The 26,167-nt window shown below is 46.3% G+C and overlaps 1 long non-coding RNA gene across 1 annotated transcript; it reads left to right on the top strand.

Moving 5' to 3' along the window:
• The first annotated feature begins 6,619 nt into the window (after nucleotides 1-6,619).
• LOC117068493 lies at nucleotides 6,620-13,672 on the top strand. The gene is made up of 3 exons (XR_004431153.1): nucleotides 6,620-6,713; nucleotides 8,988-9,087; nucleotides 13,621-13,672. It is a non-coding gene; the product is annotated as an uncharacterized LOC117068493 (long non-coding RNA).
• Nucleotides 13,673-26,167: the final 12,495 nt, after the last annotated feature.

The raw sequence follows: 26,167 nt of genomic DNA, 5'->3' as shown, positions 1-26,167 counted from the left end.
GAAATTGACACTCTTTCGTGGGTCTGTAAGTTTCCTGGCCCTGGTCACTGTACCCACCCTGCCCATGCCTTAAGGGTCCTAGCAGCAAGCCTGTTTGTGACTGGTCCCTACACTCTCCCACTCTGTCCTGAGATTTCTTCTGAAAGGAATCTCCCTGCACAGAGGGTAGAGCTGGAGATCTCCATGTCCCAGGGTGGCTCCCAGGTCACCACTGCCCAGCATGTCTCTGTCTGCTGATAGGACTCTGTGCTCTCTTAACTCCTTAATGGAGTTCCTGGAGTTGGAGGGAAGCGCTTCCCACCAGAAACCCAATTGTGTCGGTTTTTCTTTCATTTGAAACAAATGATCAAAGTGATAGCGTTTTCTATGTTACATGTCTGTCTCTGGTCACTTAAAAACAAAACAGAGCAGGGAGTCTCCCTGACAGCTCAGGAGAACAGGAAGGCAGCCCTGGGGTAACCTGTCAAGGTTCAGATCATGACCCCCAGCATCGGCCACGGCTGGGTGACATCCTCATTCCCCAGGGGACAGGTGATCCCCTCCTCACCCCACAGCTCAGACCCCAGGATCGGCCCCAATCCCCGTGTTCTGAGTTCCTCCTACTTCCCCTTTCCATCCTGGTCTGTTCCCAGCCAGCTCCGAAGGAGGCCAGCCCTGTGGGACAGGGAGGGGTCCAGGGTGAGACCCGGCCTGAGCCGGGAGGGAGCGCTTGTTCTGCTCTGGCCCCTGTGTCCAGTCCCCTCTTACCCGGCAGGTGGTGACTCCCCATCCGCGGAGGCTCCCCCGCCAACGCCGTGTCCCCACCGGTCTGTCCTTCTCCAGGGCCCGGTGCAGGAGCACCCTTTGCCCCTGGGTGGCCTGACCCTGCTGACCACGGGTCACCTCCCTGACCATGAATACTCTGCCAACTGCCTCCTGAGTGACCAAGACAGCTCAGTCTAAATTCCCGACTACCCAGGGTGACCCAGTAGTCCCGACTCCCCAAGACAGGGACCCTGAGACAAGGGCTTCGTCAGTTCCTCCAGGAACCAACTGCCGGGAGATTCTGATTGGCTGAGCCGCGTGTCCACGTGACTGACCAAAACCGGCCACCGGGGTCTCCCAACTGCCTGTCAAACGCACAGCCCTGTGGGGTCCCCAGAGAGGAAGAGCCGAGAAGGAGGCCGGGGCGGCTTCCTCCATGGACCCTTTAATCCACCTCACTTTTTTATCTTTTTTTTTTTTTTTTTAGCAGCTTTACTAAGTTATAATTAACACACTATGTAATTCGCCCATTTAAAACGTGCACTGGGCCCGGCGCGGTGGCTCATGCCTGTAATCCCAGCACTTTGGGAGGCCGAGGGGGCGGGGTGGGGGGTACGGGCCACCTGAGGTCATGAGTTCAAGACCAGCCTGACCAACATGGCGAAACTCCGTCTCTATTAAAGATACAAAAAATTTCCAGGTGTAGTGGTGCGTGCTTGTAATCCCAGGTACTCGGGAAGCTGAGGCAGGAGAATCGCTTGAGCCTAGGAGATAGAAGTTGCCCTGAACCGAAATTGCACCACTTCACTTCAGCCTGGGTGACAGAGTGAGACCCTGTCTCTAAAATAAAATGAAATAAAATTAAGAGAATATACACTGGTTCTTAGTATATTCACAGAATTGTGCAATCATCGGCACCATCTAATATAACATTTTCTATATATATTATATATATATATATGTAGAGAAAGGGGTCTTGCTATGTTGTCCAGTCTGGTCTTGAACTCTTGGGGTGAAAACATCCTCCTCCTTCAGCCTGTGCAATACCTATGCACAGGTTCAAGCATCCATATTACAGGCATGAGATGCCTCACCTGGCCCAGAACTTAGTTTTTTTACTGAAAAATATTCCCTTGTATGCATATATGATATTTATCCAGTCATCAGCTGATGGACTTTTGAACTGTTTCCACTTTTGTTTATTATGAATAAAGCTGCTATGAGCATTTTTGTACAAGATTGTGTAGATTTATGTTTTCATTTCTGCTTATACATGTAGGAGTATAATTTCTCGGTCAAAGTATAACTCTGTTTAATTTTTGAGAGGAATTGCCAACCTGTTTTCCCTCTTCTTCTTCTTTTTTTTTTTTTTTTTTCAGAGAGGGGGTTTCACTCTGTCACCCAGGCTGGAGTGCAGTGGCACAAACACCACTCACTGCAGCATCGACCTCCTGGACTCAAGTGACCCTCCAGTCTCAGCTCCCTAAGTAGCTGAGACTACAGGAACACGCCACCATGCATGCAGAACTATTTTTTTGTTTGTTTTTTATTTGTTTTGTTTTGTTTTGTTTTTGTAGAGACAGGGTTTCATCGTGTTGCCCAGGCTGCTCTCGAACTCCTGACCTCAGGCAATCCGCCCATCTTGGCCTCCCAATTGCTGGGATTCAAGGCATGAGACACCGCACCTGGCTGTCAACCTGTTTTCTAAAGTGGCTGCACCATTTCACATTCCCACCACCAATGATAAGGGTTTTTTCTTCCATCCTTGCCAACACTTGTACTTGTCTGTAGATTTTATCACATAAGGGTATAAGGTGGCATCTTGTTGTACGTTTGATTTGCCTTTCCCTAATGACTAATGGTGTTGAGTATCATGTCATGTGATTATTGGCAATTTGTATATTATCTTTGGAGAAATGTCCATGCAAATTTTTCACTCGGGTTATTTTCCTTTTGTTGAGTTGTAAGAGTTCCCTGTGTATTCTGATACAAGTCCCTTATGAGATAAACAAGTTGCCAGGTTTTTCTCCCATCCTATGGCTTGTCTTTTTACTTTCTGGGTGGTATTCTTTGAAGTCAAATTTTTAAAATTTTGGTGAAGTCCAATTTTGTTTTTGTCACCTGTACTTTTTTTCTTTCTTCTTTCTTTTTTTTTTTTTTTTTTTTTTGAGACAGGGTCTCATTCTGTCACACAGACTGGAGTGCAGTGGTGCAATCATGGCTTACTGCAGCCTAGAACTCCTCAGCTTAAGGGATCCTCCCTCCTCAGCCTCCAGAGTAGCTGGAGTAGCAGGGACTGAAGGCACACGCCACCACACCTAATTTTTTAATTTTGTTTTGTAGACACAGGGTCCCCTTATGTAGCCCAGACTGGTCCAAACTCCTGGGATCCTCCCGCTTTGGCCTCCCAAATTGCTGGGATTACAGGTGTGACCCACCATGCTCGGCCACTTTTACTTTTGGTGTCATATTTAAGAAATCGTGGCCGGGCGCGGTGGCTCACACCTGTAATCCTAGCACTTTGGGAGGCCAAGGCAGGCACATCACCTGAGATCGGGAATTGGAGACCAGCCTGACCAACGTGGAGAAACCTCGTCTCTACTAAAAATACAAAATTAGCCAGGCATGGTGGCACATGCCTATAATCCCAGCTACTTGGGAGGCTGAGGCAGGAGAATTGCTTGAACCCATAAGGCAGAGCTTGCGGTGAGCCAAGATGGTGCCATTGCACTCCAGCCTGGGCAACAAAAGCAAAACTCCATCTAAAAAAAAAAAAAAAAAAAATTGCTTCCTAATCCAAAGTCACAGACTTATCTACGTTTATCTATGTTTTCTTCAAAAAGTTTTATAGTTAGTTCTTATATTTAAGTTTTTGATGCATTTTGAATTAATTTTTGTGTACAGTGTGAATAGTACCAGCTAGTCTGGAGACTAAGGTGGGAGGATCACTTGAGTCCAGAACGTCCAGTCTAGAGTGAGCCATGATTGAGCCAGTGCACCCCAGCCTGGATGACACAGTGGGACCTTGTCTCAAGGAAAAAAAAAAGCTGGGTCTGATGGCTCATTCTCCTGTAATCCCAGCACTTTGTTAGGCCAAGGTGGGTAGATCACTTAAGGCCAGGAGTCAAGACCAGCCTGGCCAACATGGCGAGACCCCGTCTCTACTAAAAATACAAAAATTAACCAGGAATGGTGGCATGCACTTGTCCCAGCTACACAGGAGGCTGAGGCAGGAGAATTGCTAGAACCCCAGAGGTGGAGACTGCAGTGAGCAGAGATCACACCACTGCACTCCAGCCTCAGCAAGCATGAGAAACAGAATAAATAAAAAGTTTTAAAATTTTTATATAGGTCCCATTTTGATCTTTTCCCTGGGTTTATTAACTGTATGCACGTTGCTGGAGTTTAATTTTATAATTTAATCTTCAACAGAATATTTGGTGGACCCGTGATTGATTTTGTGTAGTCATTAACATGGTCAGTGATGTATACAATAACTGTTGGAACTGTGCGTCTCCTATTCTGCGTAGAGGGTGCCAACTTCTTCAGATACAAGGAAGAAAGCTGTATTTTGTTTAATAGAAATAAAAAGTTGTCACATAGTTTCATATAAGTCCTAGTAAGTGTTGAAGGGTGCAAATGGAAACTCAGGAGTCAAAAGGCAGATGGCTGTCCCTTTCCTTTCTCTTTGTAGGTGCATGAATTTACTTTCTTAGGGGCAGAGCCTGTTGGAGACATTTTTTAAAAATCCCACAACCAAATGAGGAATATGTTGACCTTGTTGACTCACAGAGGATATAATCACACACAAGCAGACGGGGATTCAGAGAGCAAATGTTTTCATCTGCTGTCGAGGGAGTGTGGAGGTTGGGTGAGGGGAAAGAACTACATGAGACCCAAAGAGGGCAGGGAAGGGAGGCCAAGTCAGAAGAAGCAGAGGCACCTACCCAGATGTTCTTTTTAGATGTGGCATTTTGAGCATCATGATTTGGAGAGTTGCTGTGACTGCTGAGCAGGGACAGAGGGAAGAAGGGAACAGCTGCAGGAGGGGGAGCGGCGGGGAGGAGGGGCACTGGTCTCTCCATACATCTCAGGAGGGCTCTCCTCCCACACTCATTAAAACCTCATTTCTTTACAAAGCTCAGCTCACACATTGCTCCCCAGAAAAGCTGCACCGATGACAATGGTCTTTCTCCCCCTTCTCTTGATCCTCTCTGTGCTCAATCCTCTGCCCCATCTTTACCACACCCTGTTTCCTTTCAGAATCAGCTTCCTTCTGTCTCATCTAGTGAACTGTGAGCTCCGTAAGAAAAGGAATCGGGCCAGGCTCAGTGGCTCACACCAGTAATTCCAGCACTTTGGGAGGCTGAAGCAGGTGAATCACCTGAGGTCAGAAGTTTGAGACCAGCCTGACTAATATGATGAAACCCCGTCTCTACTAAAAATACAAAAATTAGCCAGACATGGTGGCATGAGCCTGTAATCCCAGCTACTTGGGAGGCTGAAAGAGGAGAATCGCTTGAACCCTGGAGGCGGAGGTTGCAGTGAGCCGAGATTGCACCATGCACTCCAGCCTGGGCAACAAGAGCAAAACTCTGTCTCAAAAAAAAAAGAAAAAAGAAAGAAAGAAAGAAAGAAAGCAAGCAAGAAAGAAAAGGAATCGAGTCTTGCCCTTGTTTTTCACCCTCAGTGTCTATAGATATGCCACATACAGAAGACAGGTGGATTTCCAAATGCTTTGTTAACAAATGATTTCAGAGGTACATTAAAGAAACAAAATGGCTTTGCAGAGTGGGCATCTGAGTGTACCTTTGAAGAGTAGTTCCTGAGTATTCCTCAGGTGGGCACCAGTGATGGAGGCAACCTCTCCAGGCAGCAGAAGACCACAGAGCAGCCGCCCGCTTGGAGTGTTAGTGCCACCTCCTCTCTCAGGGCTGAAGGCTGTATATGTTCGACCTGGAAGTTTCTGCTTGGCCTGGGAGCTTCACCAGGGTAAACGGTGGCAGGAGACAAGGTCTTGATTCTGAGGCCTCTCTCTCAACCCAGTACAACCTCTCTGCTAGAATTTGAAAAAAATGTGGTATTTGTGGTACCCTCATGGACTGGATTTAAGGGACATGTGTTGCCTAAGTCCCATCTTCAGCAGTGACACTGTTCCTTTTCACTCTTAGGGTGCATTTCTCACCTGCATTATGGCCCAGGAATCTCAAGTCACCATCCCTACCATGGTTACCCCAATCCGAAGCAACCTGATGACCCCAGAAAGGAACTGATCATCAGGCGAGGCTGGAGGCAGGCGGATTTTTACAGAAATCCAACAGCAGGACCAAAACAAGGAAAAAGGTAGAAGCAGGAGGGTGGTCAACTGGAGACCCAGGAAGGATTCCAGGATGGTGGGAAGTTCTCATCCAGCAAGATTGGTGGAGGCCTCATCTGTGCCCTGCCCATTTCAAGAGGTTTCCTCTGCACCCCCACCCACCCCCACCCTGGCCACTGACCTGCAGGAACAGCAGATATAACTGTGGGACCCCGAGGCCTGCAGGAACCCGGGGACTCAGGAAAGGCAGGTGTTGCGTTGAGCAGGATCCAAGTTAGCTGGGGAGGGATGTGGGAGTCCTTGTTAGAGGAGGATGTGAAGGGATTGGGATGAAGGAGTCCAGGAGGAGCAGCAGGACCCGAGGCCCTCCCTCTGCACACAGCCTTTCTCTGCTGGGCTCAGGCCCTAGCAACAGTGCCTTATTTATTTCCCCCACCCTTGCTCAGGCTTAGCCAGTCCTTGCTCCAATGATGGGGTAGGGGTCATAATGGGACTCTTGTGACATCACTACATCCCACCCCTCATTCTCTTGCTTTGAGATACAGACTACTTTAAGGAATCAAAGTTGACTTATAGAGACAATAAAATCCCCTTGAGAAAACTGGCCTCATAACTAGTCTATATAGTTCCTGTACAGGGTTCCTGACCTGTGGTAAGGAAAGAATATCAGTTCCTAGCAGGCCCAGGATCCTCTATTAAGACCTCAAGAGGAGAGAAACTTACTCAACTCATTCAGATATGGTTGGCAGAAAACCATGGCTGGGCTCAAGGCTTTAAAGTCTTATCTGAGATTTCTCATGGAACCATGTTCCATCAAAGCCAATATAAAAAGGAGCCTATATGGCAAATAATTATTCTTGCTGTGCTTTATGCAAATAATCAGGCCAAGTATAATAAGACTAAAGTTTATTTTGCAAACAAATCAGTCCTATCATGGTCTGTTTTTAATAAAAATGAGGACTGGAGAGAGAAAAAGTATGTTTTAAGAACTATGAGGGCCGGGCGCGGTGGCTCAAGCCTGTAATCCCAGCACTTTGGGAGGCCGAGATGGGCGGATCATGAGGTCAGGAGATCGAGACCATCCTGGCTAACACGGTGAAACCCCGTCTCTACTAAAAAAATACAAAAAAACTAGCCGGGCGATGTGGCGGGCGCCTGTAGTCCCAGTTACTCGGGAGGCTGAGGCAGGAGAATGGCGTAAACCCGGGAGGCGGAGCTTGCAGTGAGCTGAGATCGTGCCGCTGTACTCCAGCCTGGGCGACAGAGAGAGACTCTGTCTCAAAAAAAAAAAAAAAAAAAAAACTATGAGGCTGGGTACAGTGGCTCATATCTGTTATTCCAGCACTTTGGGAGGCTAAGGCGGGCAGATCACCTGAGGTCGGGAGTTGGAGACTAGCCTGACCAACATGGAGAAACCCCGTCTCTACTAAAAATGCAAAAAATTAGCCAGGCATAGTGGCATGTGCCTGTAATCCCAGCTACTTGGGAGGCTAAGACAGGAGAATCACCTGAACCCGGGAGGCAGAGGTTCCAGTGAACTGAGATCATGCCTTGTACTCCAGCCTGGGCAACAAGAGTGAAACTCCATCTCAAAACAAAACAAAACTATGACTATGGTATACCTGTTATTAGATTCTAGTCTCATCCATTGTTTTTGAGGTTTTTTTCCTGCAATTTAGACTGATCCTGCTTCTTTTTTTTTTTTTTTTTTTTGAGACAGAGTCTTGCTCTGTCCCCCAGGCTGGAGTGCAGTGGCCAGATCTCAGCTCACTGCAAGCTCCGCCTCCCGGGTTTATGCCATTCTCCTGCCTCAGCCTCCGGAGTAGCTGGGACTACAGGCCCCCGCCGCCCCCGCCCCCCGCTAGTTTTTTGTATTTTTAGTAGAGACGGGGTTTCACCGTGTTAGCCAGGATGGTCTCGATCTCCTGACCTCGTGATCTGCCCATCTCGGCCTCCCAAAGTGCTGGGATTACAGGCTTGAGCCACCGCGCCCGGCGATCCTGCTTATTTCTGTGAACCAACCAGTGATCTCTGACTATAGCTCAGATGAAATAAGAGGCATGGGTAATATAAAAATCTGGATCAATATTCTAATTCTGGGCACTTATTGGAATCAGCTAGCAACCCCATGCGCCCAAGTCTTACCAGGTATGACAATAGCCATGAGCTACCTGGGCATGATGGCAGCCTCAGGATTTTTTGAAGCTGTCCTCACCCACTTATTTCATTTGGACATCCCTACTTGTCTTAAAACCCCAGGAGCCATCTATATTTGTGGCCAATCAGTTCACCAATGCCTCCCCACTAACTGGGATGAAACTTGTACCATAGGCTATGTATCCCCAGACATCTTCATAGTCCCTGGCAATCTCTCTCTTCCGGCACCAATCTACAGGCATCCTATCTTGCCCAAGGTGAAGAGGGCTATCCAATTAATTCTGCTTCTTGTGGAACATGGCATTATACCCTGTATGGAAACCAGAATTGCTGGAGTCACAAAAGTCTCCTTGATCTATAGCCAACTCTCAAATGAAATAGCCAACATTGAGGCCATGACTAAAATTTTAACAATGTTAGTGTAAGAACAAATTGACTCTTTAGGAGCTATAGTCCTCCAAAGTCTCCAAGGACTAAATATGTTAATGGAAGCACAGGGAGGAATTTGCTTAGCCTTAGATAACCAGTGTTGCTTTGGGGTAAATGGATTGGCAAAAGTACAAGACAACATCAGACAACTCCTAAATTGAGCCTCTAATTGATGGGAACAAGCCTCTCAGGTTATTAGATTAGGAAGCAACACGCAAATGGTTCTCTGGGTTTTTCTCTTTTTAGGTCCACTTGTTACTCTCCTACTTTTGCTCGTTTTTGTCCATGTCTTCTAAATCTAATCACCTGATTTGTCTCCTCTCACTTTTGGGCTGCCAAGCTCCAGATGATCCTCAGTGAGGGACACCATCCTCTCAATGATCAAGAGTCACCCTTCTACAGGAGACCAGTAGACTGCCCAATAGTGGGACACAACAGAGGTGAATTCCCTGTCTCTGTTAGATCTGGCTGGATACCGTTTTCATTAACCTATGGAGCCACCCTGCTCTGACAGCTAGCAAGAGGCCAAAACCCACAGAACAGACACTACCACCCCTCTGTCAGCAGGAAGCAGCTACAGAAGACTGACCTTCATTCATTTTTTCCAGAATTGGATCTAGAATCTTGAGGGGGGAAATGTTAGAGTAGGTAGTTAGACAGACATGAGCAGGGAAGGAGAGGCCCCCACCACCAGGACCGTCAGACAATCATCTGGTGATGGTTAGGTGGTTGTTAAACTGTCTCGCTAAAATACTAATTGGTCACAGCTGGCACAAGGGAATGGCAGTCTCCCACTAGATACAAAACACCTGAAGCTGGTGATTAGCAGCTTTAGCAGCTTCCTGATAAGATTTTAGGGCTTGGTGAATGAGCTCAAGCATGCCCACTAAGAGGCAAAATGGCAGAGTTAAACTGGCATATGACCTTCCTCTAGGAACATTCCACTGGTAAGTGAAAAACACTTCAAGTGAGCATGCATACCACTTCAGTAAACACGCTGTGCATGCAGACCCTCCCAAGTGCTGGTAGGCCACTCTGCATGGGGACAGCCCACCCCAAAGGAAGAATAAGGGGAAGAGAGACACAACCCTCCAGAATCACGCCAATGTAAAAAACCCCAAGTCAAAGGGCAATCTCTCAAGTTTCCTGCTTGGCCCTTTTCCAAGTGTACTTTACTTCCTTTCATTCCCCCTCTAAAACTTTTTAATAAACTTTCACTCCTGCTCTAAAACTTGCCTTGGTTGCTCACTCCACCTTCTGCCACTCACATGAATTCCTTCCATCAAGGAGGCAAGAATTGAGTTGCTGCAGACCCATATGGATTCACCGCTGGTAATAGTATCATGAAAGATAGTCATTTTGAAGGAGGAGGAATGAGAGATGTATTCCTATGAATAACCTTACAGTTACCTGTCACTGAGTAAAAAGTGAAGCGTTAATATTAATGCAAGAATCCAAAGTATTTGCAAGGAAGTAGAATAGGAGGAACCTGTTTTCACTGGGATGGGGGTGGGGGGCAAATGTCTAAATCAGTGTGACCACTTTGGAAAACAGTTTGGCCTTATCCAATAAAGTTGAACATGCAACTCTGGCCCTGCAATTCCACTACTACACAGCACTTTGCACATGTGTCCTGAAGACAGGTAAATATTGATCAAGGCAGCAAAACTGAAAACAATCCAAATGTACATTAACAGAAGAATGGAGAAATGATATGCGCTACAGTCATTACAGTGGAATACTGCACAGGTTTCATGCTCTAACATGCAGGAAAGTCACAAACAAGGTGTGGAGATCCAAAGAACAGTGGGGCATAAAAAGCTTGCAAAACTAGTCCATGTAATCTACGCAAATACAAAGAATTGAGGCAGATTACAAAGAAGGGCAATTGATTGAAAAACATAAAATTCTGAATAGTGGTTGCCAAGGTGGGTACAGAGAAGTCTGCAAAAGTAATCATAGAAGTTCGTTTCTGGAGCTGAGCAATGGCTACACTGGGATGAGTTCTGGAATTAGTTCTTTTTCTGCATAACATATATGTGTTTATATGTTCTTTCATGTTGACTATTGTATTTCTTTAAAGTTTTTCTCTCCATCACCCAGGCTGGAGTGCAGTGGTGCTATCACAATTCACTGCAGCCTTGACCTTCCAGACCAAGTGATCCTCCCACCTCAACCTCCCAAGTAGCTGGTACCACATGCATGCATACGCTACTCATTTCAATTTTTTTTTTGAATCAGAGTCTCACTCTGTTGCCCAGGCTGGAGTGCAATAGTGTGATCTTGGCTCACTGCAACCTCCACCTCCCAGGTTCAAGTGATTCTCCTGCCTCAGCCTCCTAAGTAGCTGGGATTATAGACAAGTGCCACCATGTCCGGCTAATTTTTGTATTTTTTAGTAGAGACAGGGTTTCACCATATTGGTCATGCTGGTCTTGAACTCCTGACCTCGTGATCTGCCCACCTCAGCCTCCCAAAGTGCTGGGATTACAGGTGTGAGCCACCGCGCCTGGCCACAATTTTTTTTTGAGACAGAGTCTTGCTATTTCACCCAGGCTGTAGTGCAGTGGCACAAACTCAGTTCACTGCAACCTCTGCCTCTCTGGTTCAAGCGATTCTCATGCAACATACTCGGTGAGCATACTCGGTGGTGAATGTACTCCATAAACCTTGCTTTGCCTTTTCTTTTCAATTCTTTTTGTATGATTTTTGTACTTCTCTCAAGGTCATTCTTTCATTCTAGGCAACATACTTGGAGGCTGAGGCAGGAGAATGGCTTGAACCTGGAAGGCGGAGGTTGCAGTGATCTGAGATCGCGCCATCGCACTCCAGCCTGGGCAACAAGAGTGAAACTCTGTTTCAAAAAAAAAAAAAAAAAGGAAAGGAAAGGAAAGAAAATGGCATCCTGAGGGGCAGGTACAGAGGACAGCCCAGGGAAGAAGGTTGCTGTTTCCTGAAATAGAACCTCTTAGAAACTGACTGTTCAGTTCATGCAAAATCTGAATAAGAAATCAAAATGATAGAAAGTAACGTCTTTCCTGACCATCACCCAATGCCTGTCACACAGAGCCAGGGACTGAGAGACCCTCCACCCCATTGTCCTGCTCCCTTCTAGGACACCCCACCAGCACAAAGTTTTCCATTGACAGGGCCCACGTGTGTCTTCCTGGGGTTGATCCTAGTGCTAGAATCAAGGATACAGGAATGTTCTCAGCTCCCTTAGCCATGACTCCACCTGCTGTCCTCCCAGTGTCCTATACTCCTCAGGTTCAGAGCCCCAGGCCTCAGCACCTCACCTTTCCTTGTTGAAGTCCCCAAGGCCTAACCATTCACCTGGGGACTCTGCTCTCTCTGTTCCTGCTTATCACATCTGGGCTGTCAACCTGTGGCCGTGTTACCCAATCTGAGCCTCAGGTTTTTTTCTTGTGCAAACTTAGGACAGGGAATAGAATAGGCTCATGATGGACAGGCGGAGGTGAGATGGGGTGAGAGAAATGCAGGAGCTAGAAGGAGGAAAAGACTCAACGAAGGGGTTCCTCTGAGACTGAGAGGTAGGCAAAGGCAGGTTGAAAGTCAGTTCCCGGAATCAAGTACCTGAGGGAAGGGCAGTGATAGTGCCACTGCACTCCAGCCTGGGTGGAAAAAAAAAAAGGGCTAAACATGCAACTACCATATGACTTAGTACTTACTGTTCTCGGAATTAGCCAACAGAAATGAGAACTTAGTTCACACGAAAGCCTGTGCACAAGTGTTTATAGCCGATTGATGCAGAGTAGCCCCAAACTGGACACAACCCCAATGCCCTTCAGTGCGTGAATGTCCAGAGCAGCCTGGGGACTGGCACTGCATGCTCTTACTTGGAATGTGTGTAGCTTTCCAGAGAATGAGTTAAGGTGTGTGTTGAGGGGCTGGGGGCGAGCAGTGCTGGCACACCAGCAGAACTGAGGAGTTCAGTCTAGAGTTGGGTACATCTTGAGCTGAATCTCTAAGGCCTTCAGTTTCCCAGATCTGCTTCCCTCAGAAGCACTTAGGAAACAGGGCCTCCCTCCACAGGACAGCCTCCTGGGCCTGCAAAGGGGCATATGTTTCCTCCTTAGACACGGATGTGCCTTGTCCTCCCTTCTCCTACACTTAGAGCAACCTGTAAATAATTTCATGGGTGAAATAACCCATTGTCCGGAACACCATTTTTGGGGTGGATTTATGGGTGCCTATGTACCATGTGTATGTATGTAACATGTAACATGTAATCCTGCAATCCTGCTCAAAAAGGTTAGAAGTCACCCAGTCAGCTAGCGACTCCAGAATAATTGGACACATGTTCCCCCAAGATACCACAAGATGGCAGCACATGCACACAGCATTTCAAGCTCCTGCCCACTGAGATGACAGCAATTAATCTGCTCTCTAGTAACACCCCTGCCACCCTGGAAAGCCCTACACTTAAAAGGTTATGATGCCTGTTTCTATGATAATGTGTTGCAAACACACACAGCATTTCTGAGGTAGATGAAGAGATCCAAAGGGTAACAGGAAATTATGTAGTTCAGAATTCTTCACCTTTTTAAAAAAAACTTACGTATGTATGTATGTATTTAGTTATAATAGAGACAGGGTCTCACTATGTTGCCCAGGCTGTTCTTGAACTGCTGGGCTCAAGCGATCCTCCCACTTCAGCCTCCCAAAGGGCTGGGATTACAGCCGTGAGCCACTGAGCGTGGCCAGAACTCTTCACCTTTTGGTAAAGAGTGTATATGTTGCACCTGAAGCCAGAAGTCAATGATACTCGATGAAAGGGTTTGTTCAGTGCAGATGACCGACTTGGGTTCATGGCTTGCATGTGTCATAATTGTTGCTGTTTATTTCCTGAAAATTTAGACGACATTGGGCACATTATCAATGCCTTACATGCATAGTTGCATTAAACTTTACTGCAGCCATCTGACATAGTGATTATTATCCTCATTTTACAGATGGGGAAAGAAAGGATTAGAACTTCAGGAACCTTGGCAATGGAACGCACAGTGAGTAGAGGCAGAGAGAACCTGCTTTCCTGGTGGCCCACACTCCTCAAGCACACAAGGCTCCCTCTAGCCTGCACATGTGTCTCAGCTTTTACTGCTGAAGTCTCGGTTATATGATTATGTATATGCTCAATCCTACACCAATTGAGAATGGCCCTTAGCTTGGAATTAGTGAGAACAGTAATTAGAAATGTATTATCAGAAAAAAGGTCATAAGATTATTGGCCGCAGTCTCTTTGCTGTGCATGTTTCTCATCTAGACGGAACAACCACAGGGAATCCAGGTCCTTCCCACCACCCCAGGCTCAGCAGTTCACGCTTACCCACCCAGCCCAGGCTCAGCAGTTCACGCTTACCCACCCAGCCCAGGCACAGCAGTTGACGCTTACCCACCCAGCTCAGGCTCAGCAGTTCACGCTTACCCACCCAGCCCAGGCACAGCAGTTGACGCTTACCCACCCAGCTCAGGCTCAGCAGTTCACGCTTACCCACCCAGCTCAGGCACAGCAGTTCACGCTTACCCAGCGCCCCAGGCTCAGCGGTTCATACTTACCCACCCAGCTCAGGCTCAGCAGTTCACGCTTACCCAGATCCCCAGGCTCAGCAGTTCATGCTTACCCACCCACCTCAGGCTTAGCAGTTCATGCTTACCCACCCAGCTCAGGCTCAGCAGTTCATGCTTACCCACCCAGCTCAGGCACAAGCAGTTGATGCTTACCCACCCACCCCAGGCTCAGCAGTTCACGCTTACCCACCCAGCTCAGGCACAGATGCAACACTCAGCAACATTCAGCTTAGGATCGGGTAAACAGGTAGAGCTTTCTCTCTCTCTCTCTCTTTTTTTTTTTTTTTGAGACAGAGTCTCTCTCTTGTTGCCTAGGCTGGAGTGCAATGGTGCAACCTCGGCTCACCACAACCTCCACCTCCCATGTTCAAGCAATTCTCCTGTCTCAGCCTCCCAAGTAGCTGTGATTACAGGTATGCAGCACCACGCCTGGCTAATTTTGTATTTTTAGTAGAGATGGGGTTTCTCCATGATCAGGCTGGTCTTGAACTCCAGACCTCAGGGGATCCGCCCTCCTTGGCCTCCCCAAGTGCTGGGATTACAAGCATGAGCAACTGTGCCTGACCTTTTTTTTTTTTCTTTTTTTTTTTTTTGGTGGAAAAACCCAACTCCTATCAGAGCATATTTGGCATGTGATTTTTTTTGTTTTTTTTGAAACAGGGTCTCACTCTGTCGCCCAGGCAGGAGTGTAGTGGCGCAGTCATGGATCACTGCAGTGTCAAACTTCTGGGCTCAAGCGATCCTTCCACCTCAGCCTCCTGGGTACCTAAGTCTATAGGCAAGCACCTATAGTTTTCAAATTATTTTTTGTAGAGACAGAGTCTTGCTTTGTTGCCCAGACTGGTCTTGAACTTCTGGCCTCAGGTGACCCTCTGGGCCTCCCAAAGCACTGGGTTTACAAGCATGAGCCACCATGCCAGGCCTAACATATCTAATTTTTTAAATTGTTTTTAAATTAATGAGACCAGGTTTCACCATGTTGCCCAGACTATTCTCAAACTCCTGGGCTCAAATGATCCATCCACGTTGGCCTCCCAAAGTGCTAGGGTTACAGGTGTGAGCCACCGTGCTCAGCCAGCATCTCTAATTTTTGACAAGCAGACTTTTGGTACGTGATTTACCTAAGTTATGTAAAGTTATATTCAACATTATCTCTCTTTTACAAATCAAGAAAACAGGGTATCGTTAACTTTCCTAAGTGATATAATTAGGGGAAAAATGAATTTAGCAAAGTGGGGTCTTTTGTGTCCTTTTACGGATAGTAAAATAGCATCTAGGAGAATGGGAGGTTGAAGGGAACTGTCAAAGATTTGGGGCCAACTGAGACCAGTTAGTGGCCATGACCATGAGGGGACCTTAGGTGCTGCTTGCTCTCCCCAGCCAGGTTCAGCTGTGTGGGTGCAGATTCAGACTTGGAGGTGAGATGAAAATAATAAGAGGGAAGTGATGGAGCCAAGACAGGGCAAGGGCCTTGAGCACACACAAGGAAGAGATTCTAGCAGCTGACAGTCTCATTACAGCTGGCAGGTCAGTCAGTGAGAGCATGAGATGTGGTGGACCATGGGCAGAGAAGCTGGGAAGGATGCACTGGTGGTGTCAGCACAGGGAGAGTGCCAGAGGGAGTGAACAGTGGAGTGGAACGTGATGCATGCCATTTCTGTTACGGAAAGGTTGTCGCTATTTGACAGGACAGCTCTGGGATATGACCATGGGAATGAAAGACTGGGGAGATGACAGGATCACTGGCAGGAAACTGAGAGGTATTTTGGAAATATTATTTACAAAGATACTGATATCACCAAGGACAGGAAAGTGTTAGAGAAAGTGGCAATGATTCAGAAAGTGAAATCTCTAAACAAAATGTGTTTTTCATGTTGGATTTATTGGGCTACATAAAATATATAGTTGAAATTAATTTCACCTGGTTCTTTTTACTTATTTTAATAGGGCTACTAGAAAATTTAGCTGAGCAAGGTGGTTCACACCTGTAATCCCAGCACTTTGGGAGGCCACGGTGAGTGGATTGCTTGAATGAATTGGAGTTTGGGAATGAAAGTAAAAGAATCAAGGCTGGGCCGGGCGCAGTGGCTCATGCCTGTAATCCCAGCACTTTGGGAGGCCGAGGCAGGCAGATCACCTGAGGTCAGGAATTTGAGGCCAGCCTGGCCAACATGATGAAACTCCATCTTTACTAAAAATACACAAATTAACCAGGCATGGTGGCACTCGCCTGTAATCCCAGGTACTCGGGAGGCTGAGGCAGGAGAATTGCTTGAATCCGGGAGGCGTAGGTTGCCGTGAGCCAAGATCATGCCACTGCACTCCAGACTGGGTGACAGAGCAAGACTCTGTCAAAAAAAAAAAAAAAAAAAGAATCAAAGGTGACTAAAATTTGACCTGAGCAACTGGAAGGATGGAGCTGCCTGTTATGCAGAAGACTGCAAGTAGAACGTTTGAGAGGAAGGGGTTGCACGTGAGTTCATACTGGGATATGTTAAGTTTGAAAGACTTGCTAGACCACCTGCCAGATTTTGAGCAGGCAGTTGTCTAATAGGGGTCTGCAGCTAACGGGAGAGATGAGGCTGCAGGTATAAATCTGAGGGTCTATACCACATAGATGGTATTTAAAGCTATGCAACTTGACTTCCGAATTTAAAAGAATTATAGATCAATCCACAGTCATCTCCCTGTTGCTTGCTGAATAACAATGGTATAACTAACTCCCAATTCATTCTTAAGGGTGCATTTTTTTGCAGATGTGTATTCCTATAGACATTTGGCTCAATCTAATATTACAGTCAGTGCATATGCCCTAGACAAATACTAGCTGACAGAGTATAAGAATTCAGAAGCCAGACTGGGGTTTCTACATTTCATAATGTAGAAATCCTATAGATGCTCACCAAGAGCTTTCTACCCTCTGCTCACAAGATGCTCTTGCCTCATTGCAGACATTTCCCCACATACCTAGAATTTTGTTTACAATGAACAAAATGTTGGGTAAGAGTCTCTTGAGCGGAAACAGTTACACCCCTGCAGCTGAGGAAAGCTGTTCCTTCTGCATTAGGCCAATGGGTGAGCAAGCAATTCTCCCATCTAGACCCACAGCATAGAGAACCCTGTACAGAAATTACCCAACAACATACACTGAAAAAATAAAAAGGGGGTGGGGAGAAATTGCGTCAGATGAATCCTTCTTCCCCTTTGTAGTTCCTTGTTTAGCTAAGAAAATGCAAATAAACTCTTCATTATCACCTTTTAACCCTGGAGTGGTTCTGCATTCCACTTCCCTCAGGAAGCCCACACCTCCTGATACAACCCACACCATGGTTGCCTTCCCCTCCTGGATGTCACAGAGAAGGCATTTAAAAATGGCTCCCGGCCGGCATGGTGGCTCACGCTCAGCACATTGGGAGGCCTAGACGGGAAGATTGCTTGAGGGTAGCAGTTCAAGATAAGCCTGAGCAACACAGGGAGACCCCGTCCCTATCTTTTTTTTAATGTTAAAAAAAATTAATATAATTAAATAAAAATGGTTCCCAAGTCAAAGAGAATAAAGAACCACAGAAGTCGGGTATTAGATGGCCATCATTGCATTACTGATTTTACTGATTAAGGACATTGAAACCCAGAGAATTGAACTAACTTGCTCAAGCTCAAAACTGGTTAGGAGCAGATTCAGAACCAGTGCCCTGGCGCTCCCCTACCTCTTTTTTTTTTTTTTTTTTTTGGCTTTCTCTTTTATCTTTTTGTTATGGAAAATTTCAAACACATACAAAGGTAGGCAGAATATATACTCATCACTCAGCTACAATGATAACAATTACCAACAAGTTGCCAGAATTGTTTTATCTGTCCTCTCGTATTTGTACCGGATTGTTTTAAAGCAAATCCAAGATATTTGAACTTCTGTTAAATGGAATGGAAACAAATAAAAGACAAAACATTTTTTTTTTAATCCAAGATACTATCATTTCTCTCGTAAATACTTTAGCATGCTTCTCTGACTGATAAGAAAATTTTAAAAAGAAAAACACATGCCACAAAACACTCAATAAAGCTGACACTCAACAAAGCTAACAACAATCCCTTTGATATCACCTATCTGCCTATATATATATATATCTGCCTATATATATCTCTCTCTCTGCACACACACACACGCACACACACACACACACACACACACACACACACATATATATATATTTGAGACGGAGTCTCTGTGTTGCTCAGGCTGGAGTGCCATGGTGCGATCTTGGCTAACTGCAACCTCTGCCTCCCAGGTTCAAGTGATTCTCCTGCTTCAGCCTCCCGGGTTCAAGCAATTCTCCTGCCTCAGCCTCCCAAGTAACTGGGACTACAGGCGTATGCCACCATGCCCAGCTAATTTTTTGTATTTTTGGTAGAGATGGGGTTTCACTGTGTTAGCCAGGATGCATATTTATTTATCTGATTATCTCAAGGATATCTTTTTATAACTGGCTTGTTTGAATCAGGATTAGAAAGGTTCGTACATTGCATTTGGTTATTATTATCTCTTAAGTCTCTTTTGTTCCATAGCAATATTACATCTCTTTTTGTTTTAATGCCATTGGTTTTTTTTGGAGAGGATGAATCAATTGGCTTCTAGAATGTTCCGTGTTCTGAGTTTGGGTTTTTGCTCCCTATGGTGTCATCTGCATCCTGTAGTACTCTGTCCCATGTATTCCCTGTACATTGGAAAGTCGGGTCTAAAGGCCTGTTCAGATTCAGCTTTTTAGGGAAGAAGACTTGATAAGAGATACTGTGCTTTTGCTATGGCTACCCATCTGGAGGGCTCCTTGCTATGTCTGGTGATGCTAACGTAATGCTCAGTAGGTTCAGGTGATGTGAGCCTGATCTCTTCATCATAAAGTTCCCTGTAAACCTTTCACATCGTGGTTCTAGCATCTCCTGATGATCATTATCTACATTCACGGTTTCATTCATGCCTGCAAGATGATTTTTTAAAAATTCTATCATTCCTTTTGCTTCTCTTAATTAGAATTCTTCTACAAAGGAAAACTTTTCCTTATCACCGACTTGGTGTTTTTGAAATACAGCTGATGCTGGGCACAGTGGCTCATGCCTGTAATCCCAGGACTTTGGGATGTCAAGATGGGTGGATTGCTTTGAGCCTAGGAGTTCGAGATCAGCCTGGGCAACATGTCAAAACCCCGTCTCTACAAAAAAATACAAAAGGTAGCCAGGCCTGGTGGCACATGCCTGTAGTCCCAGTCAGTCAGGAGGCTGCAGTGGGAGGATCAGCTGAGCCTGTGAAGTCGAGGCTGCAGTGAGCCATGATTGCACCACTGCACTCCAAGTTGGTCAACAGAGTGAGCCCCTGAAGAAAGGAAAGAAAGGGAAACAAGATGAAAGATGAAAGAGGGGAAGGGAAGGGAGAAGGAAGGAAGGAAGGAAAAAAAGGAAGGAAGGGAGGGAGAGAGAGAGGAAAGAAGCAAGGGAGCTAATATAGAAAGGTAGGATAAATGCTTGATTCTGTCCCTTTATTTCTCAATTGTCAAAGAACTGGCCTATTCCCTGGAAAATTCTAGTGGTGACAAATGCTGGGGGTCTTGTTTTTGTTTCATTTTGTAATTTGGTCATTATGATATGTTTCAGTCTATTGTAAACATCTGTTTTGGTGCTAAAACTTGTCCCATTTTAGGTGAGTCAGTTCTGGGTTCCTTTGACTTCATCCATTAGTGTTTGATACCTTCCTTGCTTTCAACCTGATAAGTGGTCCAGTGCTCACCTCATTCATGCCCTACCCTAGACCTGTGAAAATCTATTTTCCTGCTGGTCCGGAGTGACTCATGTGCCATTCCACAGCCTCCCTATTCCTTGGACTTATTTGGGTCACTTTTGCTGGCTAAGAGCTGTGGTCATTAGAAGTTGGTTTTATTTGGCCGGGCACAGTGACTCACACCTGTAATCCCAGCACTTTGGGAGGCCGAGGCAGGTGGATCACGAGGTCAGAAGTTTGAGATCAGCCTGGCCAACATGATGAAACCTTGTCTCTACCAAAAAATACGAAAATTAGCTGGGCATGGTGGCATGCATCTACAATCCCAGCTACTCGGGAGGCTGAGGCAGGAGAACTGCTTGAACCCTAGAGGCGGAGGTTGCAGTAAGCCGAGATTGCACCATTGCACTCCAGCCTGGGCAACAAGAGCAAGAGCAAGACTCCATTAAAAAAAAAAACGTTGGTTTTATTGGCCGAGCATGGTGGCGCACACCTACAATTCTAGCACTTTGGAAGGCTGAGGCAGGTGTATTGCTTGAGTCTAGGAATTTGAGACCAGCCTGGGCAATGTGGCAAAACCCCATCTCTACAAAAAATAAGAAAACTAGCCAGGCATGGTGGCATGTGCCTGTAGTCCCAGCTACTCATGAGTTTGAGGTGGTAGGACTGCTTGAGTCCAGGAGGTCGAGGCTGCAGTGAGCCATCATTATGCCACTGCACTCCAGTCTGGGTGACAAAGTGAGACCTGGTTTCTGGAAAAAAAAAAAAAAAAAAAGGCAAACCCCAGCTCTCCTGCAGTCTCTTCAGTGCTCTGGGGCAGGAACATAACTGGCTTGGCAAAGACAGGCTGTGGTTCAGGGAAGGACACTCAGAAACTAGGTGGTCAGAATCCTGAGTGGGGTACAGGGGTGGAAGGGGAGAGAGCTTTTGTTTGTAAGAGTTTGATCAAACTATAACACTGATCATTCTTGACACCAGCTACATCTTCATCTGCATAGAGGGAATCAGGCTGAGTGAATAGGTTAGTTTGGCTCAAGGAAGAAACTGGTCTGGGTAATGTAAGGATGAGAGTAATTCAAGGCTATTGTTCCTGTTTTTTTTTTTTTTTTTGCGGGGGCGGGGATGGAGCTTCACTCTTATTGCCCAGGCTGGAGTGTAGTGGTGAGATCTTGGCTCACTGCAACCTCTGCCTCTCAGGTTCAAGCAGTTCTCCTGCCTCAGCCTTCCAAGTAGCTGGGGTAGCCTGCCACCATGCCTGGCTAATTTTCTTTATATATTTAGTAGAGATGGAGTTTCGCCATGTTGCCCAGGCTGGTCTTGAACTCCTGACCTCAAGTGATCCACTCGCCTCAGCCTCCCAAAGTGCTGGGATTACAGGTGTGAGCCACCGTGCCCAGCCTAAGGCTATTGTTCTTAGGGGTAAAGAAGGGGACCTCCCCTTTCTCTTGGGGTGTGCTGGCCCCAGGTATGGACCTGGCACCAGCAGAAACAGTGATTGGGGTTTGAGCAGCAACACGGCCTCATGCTTACTCCTGGGGTTCTCTATGGCAGGGTATCACCAGGGGTTCAAGAGAGTTTCCTAAGTATCAGTATCATACACTTCCAACCACTAAGTGACACAACGATGACCTCTAAAGACCAACCACCCATCTAGCATCAGGCTAGGTGCTATATACCGATCTCTAACCCACACCATAACTCTGCCAATTTGAGACTATTACTTCATTTTCCAGAAAAAGAGACTTAGGCCAGGCATGGTGGCTCATGCCAGTAATCCCAGCACTTTGGGAGGCTAAGGCAGGAGGATCACTTGAGCCCAGGAGTTCCAGACCAGATTGGGTAACATGGCAAAACCCCATCACTACAAAAATTTTTCTAAAATTAGCTGGGCATGGTGGCATGCACCTGCAGTTGCAGCTACTTGGGAGGCTGAGGCAGGAGGATGGCTTGAGCCCTGGGCGTCAAGGCTGCAGTGAACTGTGATCATGCCACTGCAGTCCAGCCTGGGTGACAGAGTGAGATCCTAACTCAGAGACAGAGAGAGGGAGATTGAGAGACTGACGCTCAAACTGATAGATTCACAGAGGTGGAGGCAGGATTCCAATGTATTGCATGCTGCAGCCGTTGATCTTCATGAGGGGGTAACCACGTGCTCACCACTGAGCCTCCAGTGCCTAGCCATGATTGGTGAAATTCTGTCTAGTAGGTATCTGTGCATTATGTAAAATCATGAGCAATTCCTGTACCCCAAATAGTGCCCCACAGGGAAACTGGGAACTCAACAATACGTGGGCATAGAAGAGTGCTATAGCACTTCTCTGCCCATACTTGACCTCGTCCAGGACAGGATTCGCTATGAGAGTCATTGCAAAGGAGTCATAGCTTCTGCATTTTTGGCATCAATAGTCATTGGCTTCCTTATTTCCTAATGTTTCCCAAACTTAAAAAAAAAAAAAAAAGTTAGTTACAAGAGGTATAAACATTTTGGGGACTCCTCTTTGAACCAAAGTCATCTCACTAAGACTCTACCAATGTGCTAGTGGAGTTGTTAGTCCAGACTCCACACACTTCGGTGACAACCATGAAATGCTTTCAGAGGGAAAGATGGGTGGCACACACCTGTAGTCCTAGCTAGGCGTGGTGGCATGCCCTGTAGTCCCAGATACTTGTGGGGCTGAGGTGGGAGGACTGTCCAACACATGGACATTGGGGAATCTTCCAGGACCCACCTACCAATTCCCAGAAGAAACCAGCTGGGAATTTGTGTGCCATGTGCATCTCTGGGATATTTCCTAAGAGAACAGAGGCTGAGGCAAGGTGCACAAATTCTGTATCTCTGGCAGAGTCCTCCACATGAAACTGCCTTTGCAAAATTAGACAGTCAGAGAAATCTGACATAGCTGACCTCATCTTTCCTCTAACCTCCAAGCTGTTCTTGGTCATCTCTGGGCATAAGCCAAACTAACTTTGGGAGACATTTAGTTTATAGTTTAACCTTAGCCTACCATAGCCCTTCCCGAAACTAAATCACCTTTGTAAAACTAATGAAAGTCTGCAAGGTTAGGAGAATGAGAAGGGCCTGAATGCTGCTAAGATGTAGGCATAAAGGATAAACAGCCATTGTTCCAGAGGTCACAAGATTTGCAACTTCCCCAATTTCTCTTGTATACAACATCACTATTGTAGAACCTAAGATTGGTCTTTTGAGACTTCTGCATTTCTGACAATTGGCTAACTCCACCCAGACTCATGACTGATGACTAACCAGTCCTCTGGCACCCTCACCCAGAGGCAAACCATTTTCCATGCCCCTGTGATGGCATCCCCAACCAATCAGTAGCATTCCCTGGTCCCTTGCCCATTCCCTAGTTCACTGCCCACCAAATTATCCTTGAAAACCCCTAAACTCAAAGCCTTCAGGGAGATCAGTTTGAGTAATAACTACATCTCCTGTGTGGTGGTAGGTCTTGCAACAATTAAACTCTTCACTGCAATGCCGTGGTCTCAGTGAATTGATTTTGTCTGTGTAGTGGGGAGGACGAACCCATCAGGCAATTACAAAAACATACTGGGAGTCTGGGCACCTCTGCCTCTGCTATCCACATGGCCACTTCCTTCTAACATCAAGCCTGGGACATCTTCATCACGCTCATTCCTCAAATCTTGGCCCTTTCCTCAAAACAACCTTGCTGAAAGTCAATGGAGACAAAGACTCTCACTCCTGTCTCAACTAGAGACACTTGTTGACACAAGAAATTGTGCTTCTAAAGATCACTTATAAAGTTGGTTCCTAGAAATGTGGAGACTATTTACCCATTGGTTTTTTTTGTTTTGTTTTCTTTTTTTTCCCTGAGATGGAGTCTCACTCTATTGCTCAGGACGGAGTGCAGTGGCATGATCTTGGCTCATTACAAACTCTGCCTCCCAGGTTCAAGAGACTCTCCTGCCTTAGCATCCCGAGTAACTGGGATTACAGGCGTGTGTCACCACACCCAGCTAATTTTGTATTTTAGTACAGACAGGGTTTCACCATGTTGACCAGGCTAGTCTCAAACTCCTGACCTCAAGTGATCCACCCACCTCGGCCTCCCGAAGTGCTGGGATTACAGGTGTGAGCCACTGCACCCAGCCTACATCATGCTTTTAATTTGCATTTCCTTAATGGCTAGTGATGTTGAATATCTTATGTGTTTATTGATATTCTTATATCATCTTCAATGTGATGTATCCTCCTACCTTTTGCTCATTTTTAAACTGAATTTTCTTTTGTTGTTGTTGCTGTTTTATGACAAGCTCTTGCTCTGCCACCCAGGCTGGAGTGCAGTGGCACAATCACAGCTCACTACAGCCTTAACTCCTGGGCTCAAGTGATCCTCCCACTTCAGCCTCAGCAGTAGTTGGAACCACGGGCATCACTGCACCTGGCTATTAATGTCAAATTTTCAGAGTTCTTTGTCAGACATTTGTTTTGCAAATATTGTATCCCACTTTGTAAACTTGTCTTGTTTAGAGACAGGGTGTTACTCTGTTGCCCAGACTGGAGTGCATGGGCACAATCTCAGCTCATTGTAGCCTCAGCCTCCAGGGCTCAAATGATCCTCCCACCTCAGCCTCCAGAGTAGCTGGGACTACAGGCGTGTGCCATCACACCTAGCTAATTTTTGTATTTTTTTGTAGAGATGAAATTTCACCCTGTTGCCCAGACTGGTCTTGAACTCCTGGACTCAAACAATCTGCCCACCGCAGCCTCCCAAAGTGCTGGGATTACAGGCGTGAGCCACTGTGTCTGGCCCTTGTTGTCCTTTTAACAGGTCTTTCCTGGAGCAACAGTTTTACATTTTTACAAAGTCCAGTTTATTGATCTTTTAATTTTATGAATGGTCCTTTTGGTGTCATGTCTGAGAATTCTTTACCAAGCCCTAGGTCCTGAAGATATTCTCCTGTGTTATCTTCTCTTGTTTTTGAGGACAGGGTCTTGCTCTGTTACCCAGGCTGGAGTGCAGTGGCACAATCAAGGCTCACTGCAGCCTTGAGCACCTGGGTTCAAGCAATCCTCCTGCCTCAGCCTCCAGAGTAGCTGGGACCACAGGTGTACGCCACCACATTCGGCTAATTTTTAAAATTTTTGTAGCGACGGGATCTTGCTGTGTTGCTCAGGGTGGTCTTCATCTCAAAGTTCTGGGGATTAGAAGTGTCAGCCACCAAACCCAGCCTGTTATCTGCTAAGATTTGGGGTTTTATATTTTAATCTATGATTCATTTTGAGTTACGTCTTGTATAGGGTGTAAAATTTAGGCCGTTTGCTCTCATGGCATTGGATGTCCCATTGCTCCAGCATACTTTTTTTTTTTTGAGACTGGGTCTCGCTCTGTCGTCCAGGCTGGAGTGCAGTGGCACAATCTTGGCTCACTACCTCCGCCTCCCAGGTTCAAGCGATTCTTGTGCCTCAGTCTCCTGAGTAGCTAGGACTACAGGCGCATGCCACCACACTCGGCTAACTTTTGTATTTAGTAGAGATGGGATTTCACTATGCTGGCCAGGCTGTTCTCGAACTCCTGACCTCAAGTGATCCACCCACCTTGGCCTCCCAAAGTACTAGGATTACAGGCGTGAGCCACCAGGCCTGGCCGCTCCAGCATAATTTCTTGAAAGAAAAGACCATCCTTCATTGAATTGCCTTTGCATGTTTGTCAAAAAGCAGTTGACTGTCTTGTGTGGATTTTCCTATTCTGGGCCACTGATCTATATATCTATCCTTCCACCAGTACCGAAGTTTTGATTCCTATAGTTACGTAAGTTTTAAAATCAGGTAGAGTGATTCCTCCCACTTGCTTCTTGTTCAAAACTGTTTTTAGCTATTCTAGTTCTTTTGCCTCTCCAAATAAATTTGTTTTTCCACCCAGGCTGGAGTGCAGTTGCGTGATCTCAGCTCACTGCAACCTCCACCTCCCAGATGCAAGTGATTCTCCTGCCTCAACCTCCTGAGTAGCTGGGATTACAGATGCCCATCACCACGCCCGACTAATTTTGTATTTTTAGTAGAGACGGGGTTTCACCATGTTGGCCAGGCTGGTCTCGAACTCCTGACCTCAGCTGATCCGCCAGCCTTGGCCTCCCAAAGTGCTGGGATTATGGGTGTGAGCCACCGCGCCCAGCCCCTGCTA

Source organism: Trachypithecus francoisi, unplaced genomic scaffold (genome assembly GCF_009764315.1).
Source record: "Trachypithecus francoisi isolate TF-2019V2 unplaced genomic scaffold, Tfra_2.0 Lachesis_group21, whole genome shotgun sequence".
In the NCBI taxonomy this organism is placed as follows: domain Eukaryota; kingdom Metazoa; phylum Chordata; class Mammalia; order Primates; family Cercopithecidae; genus Trachypithecus; species Trachypithecus francoisi.
The sequence above is the reverse complement of the archived record's forward strand: the minus strand, read 5'-3'. Positions and strand labels throughout refer to the sequence as shown.